Source organism: Dromiciops gliroides, chromosome 2 (genome assembly GCF_019393635.1).
Source record: "Dromiciops gliroides isolate mDroGli1 chromosome 2, mDroGli1.pri, whole genome shotgun sequence".
Classification (NCBI taxonomy): domain Eukaryota; kingdom Metazoa; phylum Chordata; class Mammalia; order Microbiotheria; family Microbiotheriidae; genus Dromiciops; species Dromiciops gliroides.
This window is the reverse complement of record NC_057862.1, coordinates 635149997-635165620: the sequence shown is the minus strand read 5'-3', so window position 1 is coordinate 635165620 and position 15624 is coordinate 635149997. Positions and strand designations below refer to the sequence as shown.

The 15624-nt window shown below is 42.6% G+C and overlaps 1 protein-coding gene across 1 annotated transcript in view; it reads right to left on the bottom strand.

The window, feature by feature from the left end:
- The window catches only part of CDH5 (cadherin 5), a 56337-nt gene extending 41979 nt beyond the window's left edge, over nucleotides 1-14358 (bottom strand). Inside the window, exon 1 of the mRNA XM_043989782.1 lies at nucleotides 14240-14358. The gene's annotated coding sequence lies outside the window, so the exon portion shown is untranslated. The remainder of the gene's footprint in view (nucleotides 1-14239) is intronic.
- Nucleotides 14359-15624: the final 1266 nt, after the last annotated feature.

Below are 15624 nucleotides of genomic sequence, written 5' to 3'. Positions count from 1 at the left end.
TTATGACTTGCACTGAATTAAGGGAGGGCTGTGCAAGGTCACCAGCCTCACTCTTTCCTCCAGAGCCATCTGGGTCCAGTGGTAAGATAGATATCAGGACAACTGGAGATGGTCCCGACTGTTTAAGGCAACTGGGGTTAAGTGACTTCCCCAGGGTCACACAGCTAATAAATGTCTGAAGTGACATTTGAACTCAGGTCCTCTTGACTCCAGGGCCAGCACTCTATCTACTGCCTTGCCCCCCAGCTGCCCCAATCCTTCCAGGTAAGATCACCTCAGACAACTCTCTGAGATGATAATTTGTAGAATAGCTCCCCATTTGCATTGGTGAGAGGGACTTTCTCCACTGGGATGGTTTGGGTCAACTTGTAGACCATTGCTATTACTTTTTCCCCTGGGACTAATCCTAACAAGTTTAATCCTTCCTCCCTGAAAGTCCCTCAGATACTTGAAGATGGCTATCACATTTCTTCTTTTCCTCCTTCAGTTGTTCTTACAGAATTATCTTGGCACTCTCCTGTGATCATCCCATAGTTTGCTGATGCCTCTCCCTAACTGTGGCAGAGCTAAACAGAGATCCTGTATATTTTGCCCTGTTTAAGCCACATCTGGAGAATTATTGCTTCTCCACGACTCTCGGTTATCCATTTTGCAGATTATCCATAGGGCAGGCTTAATCCACATGTTAGTTTCATCCTTGCTCACATGGTTGCTCCCCTTCACTCTGCTGATAGATTAAACTGCATGATTAAAGTTTTTCTTTCTTCCCTTCCTAGGTCAAGGTTCCTGTTGTAGTTTTTTCTAGATCAAAGTTCCTGTGATACCTCGACAAGTCTATTACTAGAAAGCCATCATATTCTGCGGTTCCAATTCATTGGGAGTCTGTGGTTTCCCGTTAAATCAGTGGCCACAGAATGAGCCCTGTTTTGACCAGTCGATCAGAAGTGGGCCAATTGATTTCTTTGTCCTCCTTCTTATTCTGGGGAAAGGCAACGGTTGGGAAGGAACCTACCCAATATATTTGGTTCCTCATGCTTAGACTGTTCAGTAACCCAAAGGTGGGATTTAGGAAAGGTATGCAAAGGAAGAACAAATCACTTTCCTATTCACCTCCCATTCATTTCCTATAATGGAGAACACGGGATTTGAAGTCCAAATATCTGACTTCAAATCCCATCACTTACTACTGAAGCAACTGTGGGCAAGTCAACAGAATCTCCCTGAGCTGAATGCTGTCTCCCCTGTCCAGAATTCATTCATTCTCTCTCTCTCTCTCTCTCTCTCTCTCTCTCTCTCTCTCTCTCTCTCTCTCTCTCTCTCTCATAATCCCTTGATTCCTTCAAAGCTCAACTCAGGATCTACCTCCTACCAGAGCAGGGGTTCTTCTTCTTCTTTTTTTTTTAGTGAGGCAATTGGGGTTAAGTGACTTGCCCAGGGTCACACAGCTAGTAAGTGTTAAGTGTCTGAGGCCGGATTTGAACTCAGGTACTCCTGACTCCAGGGCCGGTGCTCTATCCACTGCACCATCTAGCTGCCCCCAGAGCAGGGGTTCTTAACTTCTTTTTTGGTAGACTCCTTTGGTGGTCGGCTGAAGCCTTTGGACTCCTTATCAGAATGATGGCTTTAAATTCATAAAATAAAATATATAGGATTACAAAGGAAATCAATTATATGGGAAATAGAGAGGTAATGTTTTTTCCCATTCAAGTTCATAGATGCCCTAAAACAGGGGTCCATGGATCCCGGATTACAAACTTTAGTGCTGGGGCAGCTAGGTGGCACAGTGGATAGAGCACCAGTCCTGGATTCAGGAGGACCTCAGTTCAAATCTGGCCTCAGATACTTGACACTTACTAACTGTGTGACCCTAGGCAAGTCACTTAACCCCAATTGCCTCACCAAAAAACCCCAAAAGAACTTTAGTGCTAGAGTCCTCCCTTGATTCCACTCCCCCATGTCTCAGCTGTTAGACCTCCCTTAAATGACTGGTTCTGATAGAATATAAGTCCCTTAAAGGCAGGCACTGTTTCATTTTTGTCCATCTCTTAGGTGCCTGGCAGGCATATGGTAAGCATTTGATGAATACTTGTTTATTGATGGATTCATTGATATAAAATGGGCTTGCTAACAAATGCACTGCTTCCTTCACAAGGATGTCAAAAAGAAAAAAAACAAACTTTATAAACCTTAGAGTACTGCAGAATTGTGTTTCTGTTATTAATGACAGTCATCCAGGCTGGGCTCAAGGACTATCTTCTACATGAAGCCTTCCCTGACACCTTAAAGCCCCCATCATTTCCCTCTTAGCTCAACCTCTAGAGAACTAAGATTATATAAACGGCTGAGAAATAATCATGAAGGCTCACAAGTTTCTAGTGATTTAGAGTTTACAAAATGCCTTCCTTCCAAACAGCTCATGAAACTTTTAAGGGTTTACATGGTAGCACAGGAACCAAGACCCTCAACAATTAGAGAAAATTCTTTTCAGTACTTTGCTATTACCTTGAGGATAAAATACAGGCTCCTCAACCTGGCATTTAAATGCCTCCCAAGCTGGTTCTCTATGCCTTTCCAGACTTATTTCATGTTACTCCATTTTTGTGCATTATTGTTTCAGCCAAACTGTTCGGTTAGTTGGTTTCTGAACTCACCATTCCATCAACTATCACCATGTTTTTGCCCTATGCCTGTTTGTCCCCTATCCCTGAAATGCTCTCTCTTCACCTCTATATCTCAGTATCCTTAGCATCTATGAGAACCCTTGCATCCTTCCCTCCTTCCTTCCTTCCTTCCTTCCTTCCTTCCTTCCTTCCTTCCTTCCTTCCTTCCTTCCTTCCTTCTTTCCTTCCGAGAGTAGTGGTATATTCACCATCTAACCCTACCTATCTCTTTTCTAACCCTGCCTTCCCATTTGTTAGTTTTCTCTCCTGAAATTACTTTGTATTTGCATAAACTATGGAAACATTGTATTCCCCAGTGGAACATAAACTCTTTGAAGGCAGGGGATATTTAAAAATATATACTCAGTCTCTAGCACATCACCTTGACATAGTAAGCATTTAAGTAATTTCTGTTGGAATGAATTGAACTGAACTCATGCAAGATAGCATATACTTGAAAACAGGGTATTAAAGGCATCTTCATATATCAATTCATAGAATCGTGGAATCTCAGTATTGTGGAACATTCCACTGTCACAGATTCAATGGTCTAGTACATGTCCAACTTTAACCTCAGTGGGGCACTTCTTCCAGTGATGGAGATAATGGCCTGTCCTTGCCTGGGTATCCTGTGCATTTCTTGGCCATGTCCTCTCATAAATCCACCACAGTGGATTAATGTGCCCTATGCTCTGGAGGATTTCCTATAGTTCTCTTGACATTTTGTGAATGCCACTCTATACTTGACTCCTTTTTACAACATCCCTAACATATAACCATCTGGTCTTGAAGATCTTTATCCCAAAGGAGCCAACTCTGCTTTTGGACAGCTCTAATAGTCTTTTTTTTTTTTTGTGAGGCAATTGGGGTTAAGTGACTTGCCCAGGGTCACACAGCTAGTAAGTGTCAAGTGTCTGAGGCTGCATTTGAACTCAGGTCCTCCTGAATCCAGGGCTGGTGCTCTATCCACTGCGCCACCTAGCTGCTCCCAGCTCTAATATTCTTAGTACCCCACAAATACTCTAATGGATCCTTGACCTTTACTATGTAGACACTCTTTTTAAGGACAGGTTATTTAATATGGTGGATATAGTACTGGACTTGGAGTCAGGAACATCTGATTCTGATCCCACCTAAGACATTTACTAGGTATATTGTTGTTGTTTAGTCGTGGCTGACTCTTTGTGACTTCATGGTTCATACTGTCGAAGGAGTTTTCTTAGCAAAGATATTGGAGTTGTTTGCCATTTGCTTTTCCAGTGGATTAATACAAACTGAGATTAAGTGACTTGCCCAGGGTCATACAGCTAGGAAGTCTCTGAGGCTGCATTTGAACTCAGTTCTTCCTGACTCCAGATCCAGTGTTCTATCTACTGAGCTACCAGCTGCTTCTTACTATTTGTTCAACTCCAGGCAAATCACTTACCCTCTCTGTGACTTGTTTTTCTTATCTATAAGATGAAGGGACTAGACATAATAGCCTTCAAAGTCTTTTTCAGATCAACATTCATAATCATATTGTCACAGGGGAGAAGGTGGTGGTTCTTAGTATTCCTCAATAAAGAATTACACTCTGGCACACAGAATTAAAGTGGTTTTTTATTTGGCACTAGAGAAAGTGACTGTGGGAAGTCAAAGACTTCACTCCTCGAGGATGAGGTGACTTAGAACCATTCTCCTCTTCCAACAGAAGAAAAGCAAAGGCTTTTGTAGAGTATAGATGGGGTGTCCACTGGAAAACTGGAAAGTTCCCTTTTGGGGTGAGGTGGGGAAAGCCTGGATACTTGTCATATTCCTGAGAGACAAGGGGATTTTTTTGAAATAATGGTCCTGACCTTTGGGGTTATGTCTCTCTCCTAGCTCTGGTCAGGTAGTAGCCAAGATTAATTGACTTTCCTGCTGTAGAATTTTATCTCCCCTTACTTAGGTGTGTCTGTTTTTATATCTAGTGGGTCAATCTAAACTTTAATAGTCCCTTGATTCCTTGATATGTCTGTCCTGTTATCTGGTCATCTTTGGTTTTGCTTCTCATAGAAGAAACTTCTGATTTAGCCAATGCCCCATGTCAATATGATCCTATGCCAATTTTATCACATCCATGCTGGCCCATCCTGTACAACTTTGATCCACATCTTCGTGTAAGTTAGACCCAGGAGCTTCACTCAATCTGCTTGAGCCCTTTCTCTGGTTCTCCTGCCACCATGAGCTGCCCATTGACAGGTTTGTTATGGGACTGGCCCCTATTTTTCCAGTTACACATCTCTCTGCTGACAACCTTTGTCCTGCTTTCCTTGCTCATGCCCACCATGCACTTCCACAGTGCCTTTTGGTTGACCCTCAGCTTCCATTCTTCAGGGACTCTAGTGTTCCCCATCATGGACAAATACTATAATGGATGAAGAGCTGAGTCCAGGACTGAACAGGAGCGGTCTAAATGGCTGCAGATGATAATTATAGTAAAATGTTTGTTGAATGAATTAGTGAGGTAGGGTTGCTTTGACTCTGGGAAATTATATACTTTTTTTTTAATGACCCCAAGTTTCTCCCTGGGACAAGGGTCCACCTTTTCTAAGTACCATGGTTTTTAATGATGATGCCCTATGGCTATAGAGCATGGGATTTCTTTACAATGTGATTTAATCAGACTTTCTGCACTTTATATAATTACTTAAGCAGAGCAGGTCTAAGCCTTCTTTCACATGACCAGTACTGGAAAGCAGCTAACATGCTTTTCTCCAGGTCAGACGTCTCCCTAGCTCCTTTGACCAGCCTTCACATGCAGTACTCTTTAGGGGAAGAGGTGAGTGTGGTCTAGGGGAAAGCACACTGGACTTGGAGTCGGAAGAGAAATAGGTTCAAACCCTCTGACCATGACCAAATTACCTAGTGTTTCTCAGTCTTCATTTTCTCTTCCATGAAATGGAAATAATCCAATAAGATCTGTAGCCCTTCCCCCTGTGGGTTGTTCTAAGGATCATATGATGTAAGTTCTATAAAGTGGTAGACAACTAGCAGCAGTTATTATGATCATCTCAAGGCTCTTTACAATTCTGGTTGCCTTCCTCTGGATGTATTCTAGCTTGTTGATGTCTTCCTAAAATGTTGCCCCAATTTTTAAAGAAGGAAAGAGGGTAGACTCTTCAAACCTGGTCATCTGGGTTTGCAGCCTAGGCATCACCCTGGATTTCTCACTCTCTTTCACCCACCGTATCCAATCAATCACCATCTTGTTGATTCCACCTCTATGACATCTCTCACATCCACCTCTTCTCTACACTCATGTGGCCCCCACCCCAGTTTAGGTCCTTATCACTTCTCACCTGGACTATCTCAATAGCCTCTTTTTTTGGACAGGGCAATGAGGGTTAACTGACTTGCCAGGGACACACAGCTAGTAACTGTCAAGTGTCTGAGACAGGATTTGAACTCAGGTCCTCCTGAATCCAGTGCCAGTGTTTTATCCATTGTGCCTAGCTGTCTCTTTCTTCTGTAGTCTCTCCTGACTATAGTTGCCAAAGTGATTTTCATAAAGTACAGGTCTGACCGTGTCACTGCCCTGCCCAATAAACTCCAATGGCTCCTCCCTATCATCCCTAGTATTAGACATACATTCCTTTGTTTGGCATTTAAAGGTAGGGAGCAAACATTTACTGGGTTCCAGGGACTGTGCTAAGTGGTTTACAAATATTATCTCATTTGATCTTCATAATAACCGTGGGAATAGAAACTGAGGCAATCAGAGGTTAAGTGACATGCCCAGGGTTACATAGCTAGTCTTATGCTAAGGCAAGATTTGAACTCAGGTCTTTCTGACTCCAGACCCAGTGCTCTGTGCCACCTAATTGTCCTTTATGACCTGGCTTCAACTTATCCTTCCAGCCTAATTATACATTATTTCCCTTTATGTATCCTAAAGTCTAGCCCAACTGGTTTGAGTGGTGCTTCCTAAGTATGTTCTATCTCCCAACATTTTTGCTTTGCATAGGGGTTTCCCCATGCCCCAAATGTACGCCCTCCCCATTGCCACCACTTATTAGAATCCCTAGCTTCCTTTAAAGCTTGACTCAAATGCTACTTCCTGCATTACATCCCTTGTGATGTCCCCCAGCTGCCAGTATCTCCTTTCTAAAATTGTCATGGATTTATTCCATATCTATTTAATTTTGTATCCATTGACTCCCCTGATAGAATGAAAGTTCCTTCAGGCCAAGGACTGTCTCATTTTTGTCTTTATATGCCCAGTGTCTAGCACATCAGTGTCTAATAAATGTTTGTTGACTGAATATTGACTGGTAAGCTTGGTAAAAATGGTAAAAAAAAACACCCCACAATTCTAGACTTATTGTTAAAGGAATGGTTTATAAGTACTTGGGAAAGAGTAGAGTGATCACTATGGAGTCAACAAGAATAAGTCAATTCAACTTGACCTTCTTTCCTTTTTTTGTCAAGTTCAGGGAATGCTGTAGACATTGCATACTTAGATTTTACAAGGCATTTGACCATCTTTCGTGGTATACTTGTTCTTTTGATGGAGAAATGTTAGCTCTGTGATAGCACAATTAGGTTGATTTGAAACTGGTTGATTGGCCAGACCCAAGGAGGAGTGATTAGTAGCAGGATATCAACCTGAATGGAGGTCTCTATTGGATTTCTCCAGGGATCTGTCCTTAACTCTATTCTGTTCAATATTTTTGTCATTGACTTGGATGAAGGGTAGAGGAAAGAGGAGGGTAAGAGAAATATAGCACCAGATTGAAGTCAGTGATTCTGGGAACAATGGACCTTGAGACAAAGGTCCATCTTTTTAAAATACCAATGTTTTTCCGAGGATGACCTATGGCTGCAAATCATAGGATTTCCTTGTTGTTTTTGAGTCATTTCTGACTCTTTGCAATCCCATTTGGGAGGTTTCGCCATTTCCTTTTCCAGCTCGTCTTCCAGATGAGGAAACTGAGGCAAACAGGGTTAAATGACTTGCTCAAGATTACTCAGCTAGCAAGTATTTGAGTTTGAATTAGGACTCAGGTTTTCCTGACTCCCGGGACAATGCTCTATCCATTAAGAACCTAACTGCCTCACAAAAACATTTTTCTTCTCTAGTGAATTAAGGGAAACAGGTTAAGTGACTTGCCCAAGGTCCTACAGATACTAAGTGTTAGAGGCTGGATTTGAACTCAGGTCCTCCTGATTCCAAGCCCAGCACTCTATCTACTCAGCCATCTAGCTGGATACAATGTGACTAAATCAGATTTCCTCTACCTTATATAATTAATTACTCCAAGCAGAGCAGGTCTAAGCCCTCTTTCACGTGACTAGTACTTGAAGGCAGCTAACATGTCCTCCAGGTCAGATATCTCCCCCGCTCCTTCAACCAATTTTCACAGCAGTCATTCACATTCTTCACTCCTCTTCAGAGGAAGAAATGTGTGTGGTACAGTCGAAAGGAAACTGGAAGAGAAATGGGTTCAAACCCTATGAATGACCAAATTACTTAGTGGCTCTGAGTCTCAGTTTTCTCTTTCATGAAATGGGAATAATCTGTAGCATCTAATAATAATAATAGTAACAATAATAATAATAATAATAGTCTGTAGCATCTAATAAGATAAAGTTTAATAGGAATAGATGTTCTTTACTTGAGCTTAAAAAAATTCAACCATAAAAGTACAAGCATGATAAAAGTGTAACAAGATAGCATTCTGTGGGGCAAGTCTGGTGGTTTTAGTGGACTTTCACGGTCAGCATGAGTCAACAGTGTGATATGGCAGCCAAAAAAATTAGTGCTGTCCTAGGTCTCATAGAGAAAGGTGTAGAGTCCATTACGGGGGAGTTGAAGATCCTATTGTCCTTTGCCCCAGTCGGCCCATATTTAGACAATCTTATTCATTTCTAGACTACACATTTTTGGAAGGACATTGAAAAACAGAAATGTGTTTTGAGGAGGGTGACTAGGATTAGATACTTCCATATGAGTATCCACTGAAGGAATTGGGGATCCTGGGCAAGAAAATAATATAGTGGGCACGACCTAGTATTTGGAGGGCTGTTCGATAGTAGATAAATTAGTTTTGTTCTGCTTTGCCCCCAAATAGCAGAATGAGGAGCAATGGGTGGAATGAGGGGCTTGGGTGAGATAATCTCTAAGTTTCCATTTTTAGCTCTAAATTCTCTTATTCTATTTATGGCAAGGGGGCAGATTTCTCTCTCAACATAAGGAAGAGCTTCTTTATAATTTGAACCCAAAGTAGGATGGTCGGCCTTGGAAAGTCCTGGGAAAGTCCTTGGAAAGCCATCATTGGAAGGCTTTAAGGGGATGACTGTTTTGGGGGGCTGTTGGAGGATATAGAGAGAATTCCTTTTCAGATGTGGTTTAGACCTCTGATGTGGTAGCAGCTAGGTGGCGCAGTAGATAGTGTGCTGGGCCTGGAATTAGGAAAATTCATCTTTGTGAGTTCAAATCCAATCTCAGACATGAGCTACATAACCCTGGGCAAGTTGTTTAACTCTTTTGGCCTCAGTTATTCATTTGTCAAAAGAGCTAGAGAAGGAAATGCAAACCACTCCCGTATCTTTGCCAAGAAAATTTCAAATGGGGTCACAAAGAGTCAGACATGACTAAAAAAATGACTCAATAATACTTCTGATATCCATTCCAAGTCTGAGAGTTTGTAATTCTGATTGATTTTGCAGTGCAGAAATACCCTGAAGGGGCTCCCTGCCCCCACCCCACCTCAGATTGCCTTCCATCTATCTATTCTGTTTTATCTTATAGGCACCTAGTTATTTTCATGTTGCCTCCCCTTTTAGAGTGTAAACTCCACGGGGGCAGTGATTATTTTTGCTGATCATCGTATTTTCAATGGTTAAACCTAGTTTAATAATGCTTGTGGATTAACTGATTTGGCCACGGCTCCCTTCTTTTGTGTGGAAGGAGGGAAGAGAGGAGGAAAACTCCAATATTTGGACTCTGGCAGTGGCCAAGGAAAAAAACCAACTGATAAAATGGATTTTTATTTGACTCTTGCTGCCTTGACCAGCTTTGCTACCTGAGAGTCATCTCTCATCTCCTAGTCTTTCTCAGCAAAGGGCCATGAGTCACTAGGGCTTCTAAGTTTAAAACTAAACATGCCACCTCCTGCTTTCCTGTTTTTCACATCCTGCTTTTGTTTCAGCAAAACAATCATCCAGGTTGGTCCTGCCCCGCTCTCCTAAACTTAACCCTCTCAGGGAAACTCCGACAGCCCAAACAAAGCAACGGAGAGACAAGATGGGGCTTTTGTAGGGAGGTAACTGTATTTATTGGACTTCAAAAGGAGTCCTCTGTTCTTGTTTGAAGGGATAGTTAATTCAAAGCTGAGTGGCTTCAGCAGTCCTGAGTATGCCCTGATGAACCACAAGTAGACTGAAGGTTTTCTAGCTAGAACAGAGGGAGAAACTGGGAAGGAAGGCAAGAAAGGGGGAAAAATCAGGGAAGCAAAATGGCTGAGGAAAGGGGGAAATGGAAGAGATGGAGAAGGGAAAGAGGAGGTAGAAGAAATCTCAGTAACGATTCTTTAATTCCTTTTTACATTTTCCCTACTCATTCCATTTCTTTGATCTGCATCTCATTTATTCCTGTAGTATTCCACAGGTGAATCATTGGATAGAGTGTTGGGTTTGGAATCAAATCCAGTCTCAGATATTCACTACCTGTGTGACCCTGGGCAAGTGACTTAATATATCTTTTAGGCACTGTTTCATGACCTGACAGAAAGGACTGAACAATGAAGCCTCCGTTTTTTCATCTGTGAAATGGAGATAATAAATAGCACCTATTTCCCAGGATTGTAGTCAGGAGCCAGAGAATACATGTAAAGTCTATTGCAAGTAAAGTACTTTCTGAAAGTTAGCTATTATTATAACTTCCCTTCCCTAGATAACAATAAGGGATAGTTATCTAAGCCATCTGGCTTAGTGGATAGAGCTCTGAGCCTGGGGTAAGGAAGACCTGAGTTCAAATCTGCCCTCAGACACGTACTTGCTGTGTGACCCTGGTCACATTTCCCTCATGTGTAAAATGAGCTGGAGAGGGAAATGGCAAACCACTCTTTGCCAATAAAACCCCATGGACAGTATGGTCCACAGGGTCACAAGGAGTTGGAATTGACTAAACAACACCATAAAATATTAATAATGCTAGTTATCATTTAGATAGTAACTACCAAGTGCTAGACACTGTGCTAAGCACATCACAACCATCTCATTTGGTTCTCACAATAACCCTTCAAGGTAGATACTATTGTTATCCTCATTTTACAGATGAAGAAACTGAGGTAAACAGAGGTTAAGTGACTTGAATAAAGTCATCCAGAAGTAAGTATCTGAGGCTGGATTTGAATTCGGGTCTTCCTGACTCCAGGCCCAGCACCCTATCCACTGTGCCAACGACCACCATGCTGTCTTCTAGTCTCTGTGCCTAGTGGATAGAGTGTTGGGCTGGGACTCAGGACACCTGGATTTGATTCCCACTTCAGATGCTTAGTAGCTGTGTGATCCGGGGCAGGTGGCTTAAACTCTCAGAACCTCTGTTTTCTCATCTGTAAAATAGCAATAACAATACTTCTATTTACCTTATTCATTCATTATAAGGAAGGGACTTGGCAAACTTTAAAGCTCTATGTGTCATTATTATTAATATTATCATTATTATTACTGTTACTTTTCATTTCATCTTTTTTTGTTTGTTTTTTTGTTTGTTTTTTTCTGGGCAATGGGGGCTAAGTGACTTGCCCAGGGTCACACAGCTAGTAAGTGTCAAGTGTCTGAGGCCAGATTTGAACTCAGGTTCTCCTGACTCCAGGGCTGGTGCTTTATCCACTGCGCCACCTAGCCACGCCCCATTTCATCTTAACCTAACCCATTCCATTCCCCCCCCCCATTCCATTTCATTCCCTCTCACAGGACCAGAGGACTAAACATTGAATGGGACCTTAGAGATCATATTAGGCAGCATGTTCCTTCTTTTGCAAAGAAGAAAATAGGAGTGTAGGGAGTGGCTCACCCATAGTTATCTCAGTAATAAGTATTAGAATCAGCATTTGCCTCTTAAGTATTTTGACTCCAAATCCAGTGCTGTTTTCACCATGCCATCCCATCCATTTGCATTTATTATGCACCAACTGTGTACTGAGCACTTTGTTGATATTACCAGTGACATGGGTTGCCCTCCTTTGGCTTAATCTCTGTGCTCTTGTTCACTCATTCAGCTTATGATCAGAGCTCTTAAAAGCAGGATGAAGCCCAGAGTGTGTCTTTGGAAGCCTCCCCTACCTCTGTTTCCTGCAGTCCTCTCTCTCCTACCAGCTCCTTCACCTCTCTCCCCAGTGTAGGGTCCCAAGCACTCTTTTCTCCCATGGTGCTCTGAGCTCCACATCTTTTCCCCACCAGTCCCACCAGAACCACCATCCTTCCAGAGCCCTACTCCTGCCCTGAGGGTCCTGGCATCTCATCCATCTAATAACAGTACCAATCCAGCTTTCATTGATATTGATTCCACTCTAAGGTTCACAAAGCACATTCCTTCTGATACTCCTGTGAGGGAGGAGGGGCAAGTGTTATTTTACAGACGGGGAGAGGAAGAGATGAGGACTGACTGGTCATACAGGATGAAAGTAGAAAGCTAGAGCTCCCTGCTGATAGCTGTTCTATGCCAGGAGAAAGTGAGGAAGAACCCCAGCTCAGTGGGTGGAGCCCCTGTGGGGAGAAGAAGGAGGAGGGGGTAGGGGGGAAAGAGTGGGCATGGAAACACAGGAGGGGGGAATTCCCAAATTGATGAGCTCACAGAGAGAGCAGAGAAATTGTAGATTGGAGGCCCTCATTCACACTGAGGCTCAGCCCCCAAGAAGAACTTAATACTCCTTCCCTTACATGATCTGCATTTAGGGCTTTTTTTTTCCCCAATCTTAACAGTATTTTTTTTCTGGTTTCATGTAAAGATAGTTTTCAACATTTGTTTTCATAAGATTTTGAGTTCCAAATTTTTCTCCTCCCCTCCCTTCTCTCCCCTCTCCGCAAGACAGAAAGCAATCTGATATAGGTTATATATATACAATCATATTGAGGGCTTTAAGAGAGGGTGTTCTGTATAACCAATATCAAATTGATTTCCTTCCCAATAAGGGGGTGAAGGGAGGGGGAGACAGGGAGAATTTCAAACTCAAAAATTAAAAAAAAACCCTATGGTTAAAATTATTTTTATGTGTAATTGGGGGAAGATAAAATATTCAAACTTTTTAAAAAGAGGATGTTCAGGGAGGTAATGATCATGATAGCTTGATTTATATAGAGCTCTCTAGCCTACAGAGTACTTTACTCAAAACAACCTTGGGAAGCAGTGGGGACCTAGCCCACAGAACTATAACTTAGTCTCATGACTTGGAAAATGGGCAGAAACTGGAGAGAATTTGGAGGAAACTGTTTTTGAGATGGCTTGGAGGGGGTGGGCCCCTGTCTTGCCACATATTCCTTTACCTCATCCTTCTGATTCAGTCTTTGAGCCATTAAGTGGACAAACCAGACGACAGGGTTGGGGGAGAGAAATTCAACACACTGTATGATAGAAGAGGCAAAAAGACAGGATACTACTTCTTGTAAGTAGTCCGATGGTGTGGAAAGGGAATTGGGCTGGGCGTCAGCTCTTGAGTTTGAGTCCTCTCTCTTCTGGGGGACTGTCTCTTACAAAGTGTGGAAAGCGGACAAGATGGTTTCTGGGATCCTGCTCCAAGGTTTCCTTTCAGCCTAGATTTCCTTTCTTTCTGTGGTCATGGTAGCATAGATTTATGGCTAGAAGGGATCTCAGTGGTTATGCAGACCAAGCCCTCTGTTTTACAGAGGAGGAAACAGTCTCAGAGAGTCTAAATGAGTTACCCAAGGACAAACATATAACAAGTAACAGAGCTATGTTAAGAATCCAGATCTTCCTACTCTGAATCCAGGGCTCTCTCTCCATTGTACTTCTCTTATAATCCTTTCCATTTCTGAACTTTTAAAGTTCTGCATAAGGAACAGGTATTGAGGATCACACTGGACCGGTCAAGGGTTCAAAGACTTCATATACATAGATGTATATATGTACATGTATACATATCTATTTCTCTCTCTCTCTCTCTCTCTCTCTCTCTCTCTCTCTCTCTCTCTAATACATACACAGGTGTGTACACACATTTATTTGAGACCTGTGATTTTATCTATATTGGGAAGTCTTGGTACAGAAAGCCCCCTACACTGATTGAGAGAGGCTGGGGGTACTGAGAAGGTATGTTACTTCTCTGTGGACACACAGTCAGGGTGGTCAACGTACATGGGTTCAGCGATTGGAATAATTTCTTTCCTACTTCCAAAGGTAGACCTCTATCTCCTATGCCTTGCTTCCTAAACACGCATATGCGTATGTTTATATATTTACATTTACTTTCTCTTACTGGCCTAAATCTCCTAATAACCCCAACTTCCTTCCTCCTTTCTCCCCCTACCCCATTGGGATATAGGAAATTAAGAAAGTTGTTTTTCCCCGGGAGGGGGGAGTGGTAGCAGTCCCTTACCTTAGCTTTGGCCCCGAAAGTGGGGCTGAATGTCCCTGGGTCTTTTGCCTTCTGCCCAGCCAACGAGAAAGGCACGGTGGAGAACACACAGCGACTTTGGGGTCCCTGTCCCGAGTGGGCCACTGGGTGTGTGCAGCCTCTCTTCTCCCTCCCACTTTTCCAGTTCAGCTTCCCACCCGGCATCATTTCCTGTTATTGTTCCTCTGAGGGTCAGGCCCAGCTAGGAAAGCTGGATACATGGAGGCTACATTGTGAGGGGCAGAGCTGCCCTGGCCCGCCTGAGGACCACCCCGGGGATATTGTCAATCTAGTGGCCTCTGTTGATTTTATGTATGTCCCATTAATTTTATATGGGTAAAGAGCTTTGGGACTGGACCCCAGGGGAGGCTTCTGGGACTCCGTTTAGAACAGCCTACACCTTTCACCCTGCATTCTGCAGGCAGAGGGTTCCACTTGCTTTGGAGCGAGGGGCAACCAAGGCTAGAATTGATCCAAAGCCTCTAGAATGGGAGTGGGCAATGGGTCAGAGGGTCCTGGGCTATAGACTCATCGTGGGAGGCTAAGATCCTAGAAGGTATGTAGGTGAAGTGACTTGGTTGGTTCAAGTGTCAGTCAGGACTTGAACCCAGATCTCTTAACTCTGAATTCAATGCTCTTTCCACCACATCAATCAAGTTCCATCTTTGTAATTGAATTATTTGGGCTTTCTCTTCTCTATTTCTAATATAGGTGGATTTGGGGGTTTATAGGGCTCAGAATCAATAGTCAACAACTCAGCTTCCAACTGACTCTTCTGCCTTTAATGAAAATCACTTCCCTTCTCTGGACTTCATTTCCCACATCTGTAAAATGAGCTAGAAGCACAATGTCAGAGTAGGTAGAAAAGTAGCCTGCAAGTCAAGAGTTTTAGGTTGTAGACCTGCCTTGGCCACCAATTAGGTGTGTGACCTTAGACAAATCACTGCCCCTGTCTGGGCCTCAGTTCTCCTCTTCTTTAAAATGAGGGGATTGGATTATATTATCTCTGAGATCCTTCCCATTTTACAAACTTTAAATAGGACATAACACTATTTTTTCTTTCTTTCTTTTTTTTTTTTGCTCTGAATTTAATGAACACCAAAAAATGAAGAGAACTTTTCCTTATCGAAAGTAGAACAGAAGATTATGTGTGAAGTGATGAATCTTTTTTATGCAGCTTACTAAAAAAAAGCAACGTTACTTTCAAAGGTGTCCAGATTGTCTGCGTCTCCCTCTCAACTTCCTCTCTGTTCTTTTCTGTGAAATTTTAAATGCTCTTCAAAAGACCTTCTCTTCTTCTTTTTGGAGGGGAATACCACTGCTAACTCCTTTCTCATTCTCCTTAACCTCCCTCCCTATCCCCAAGG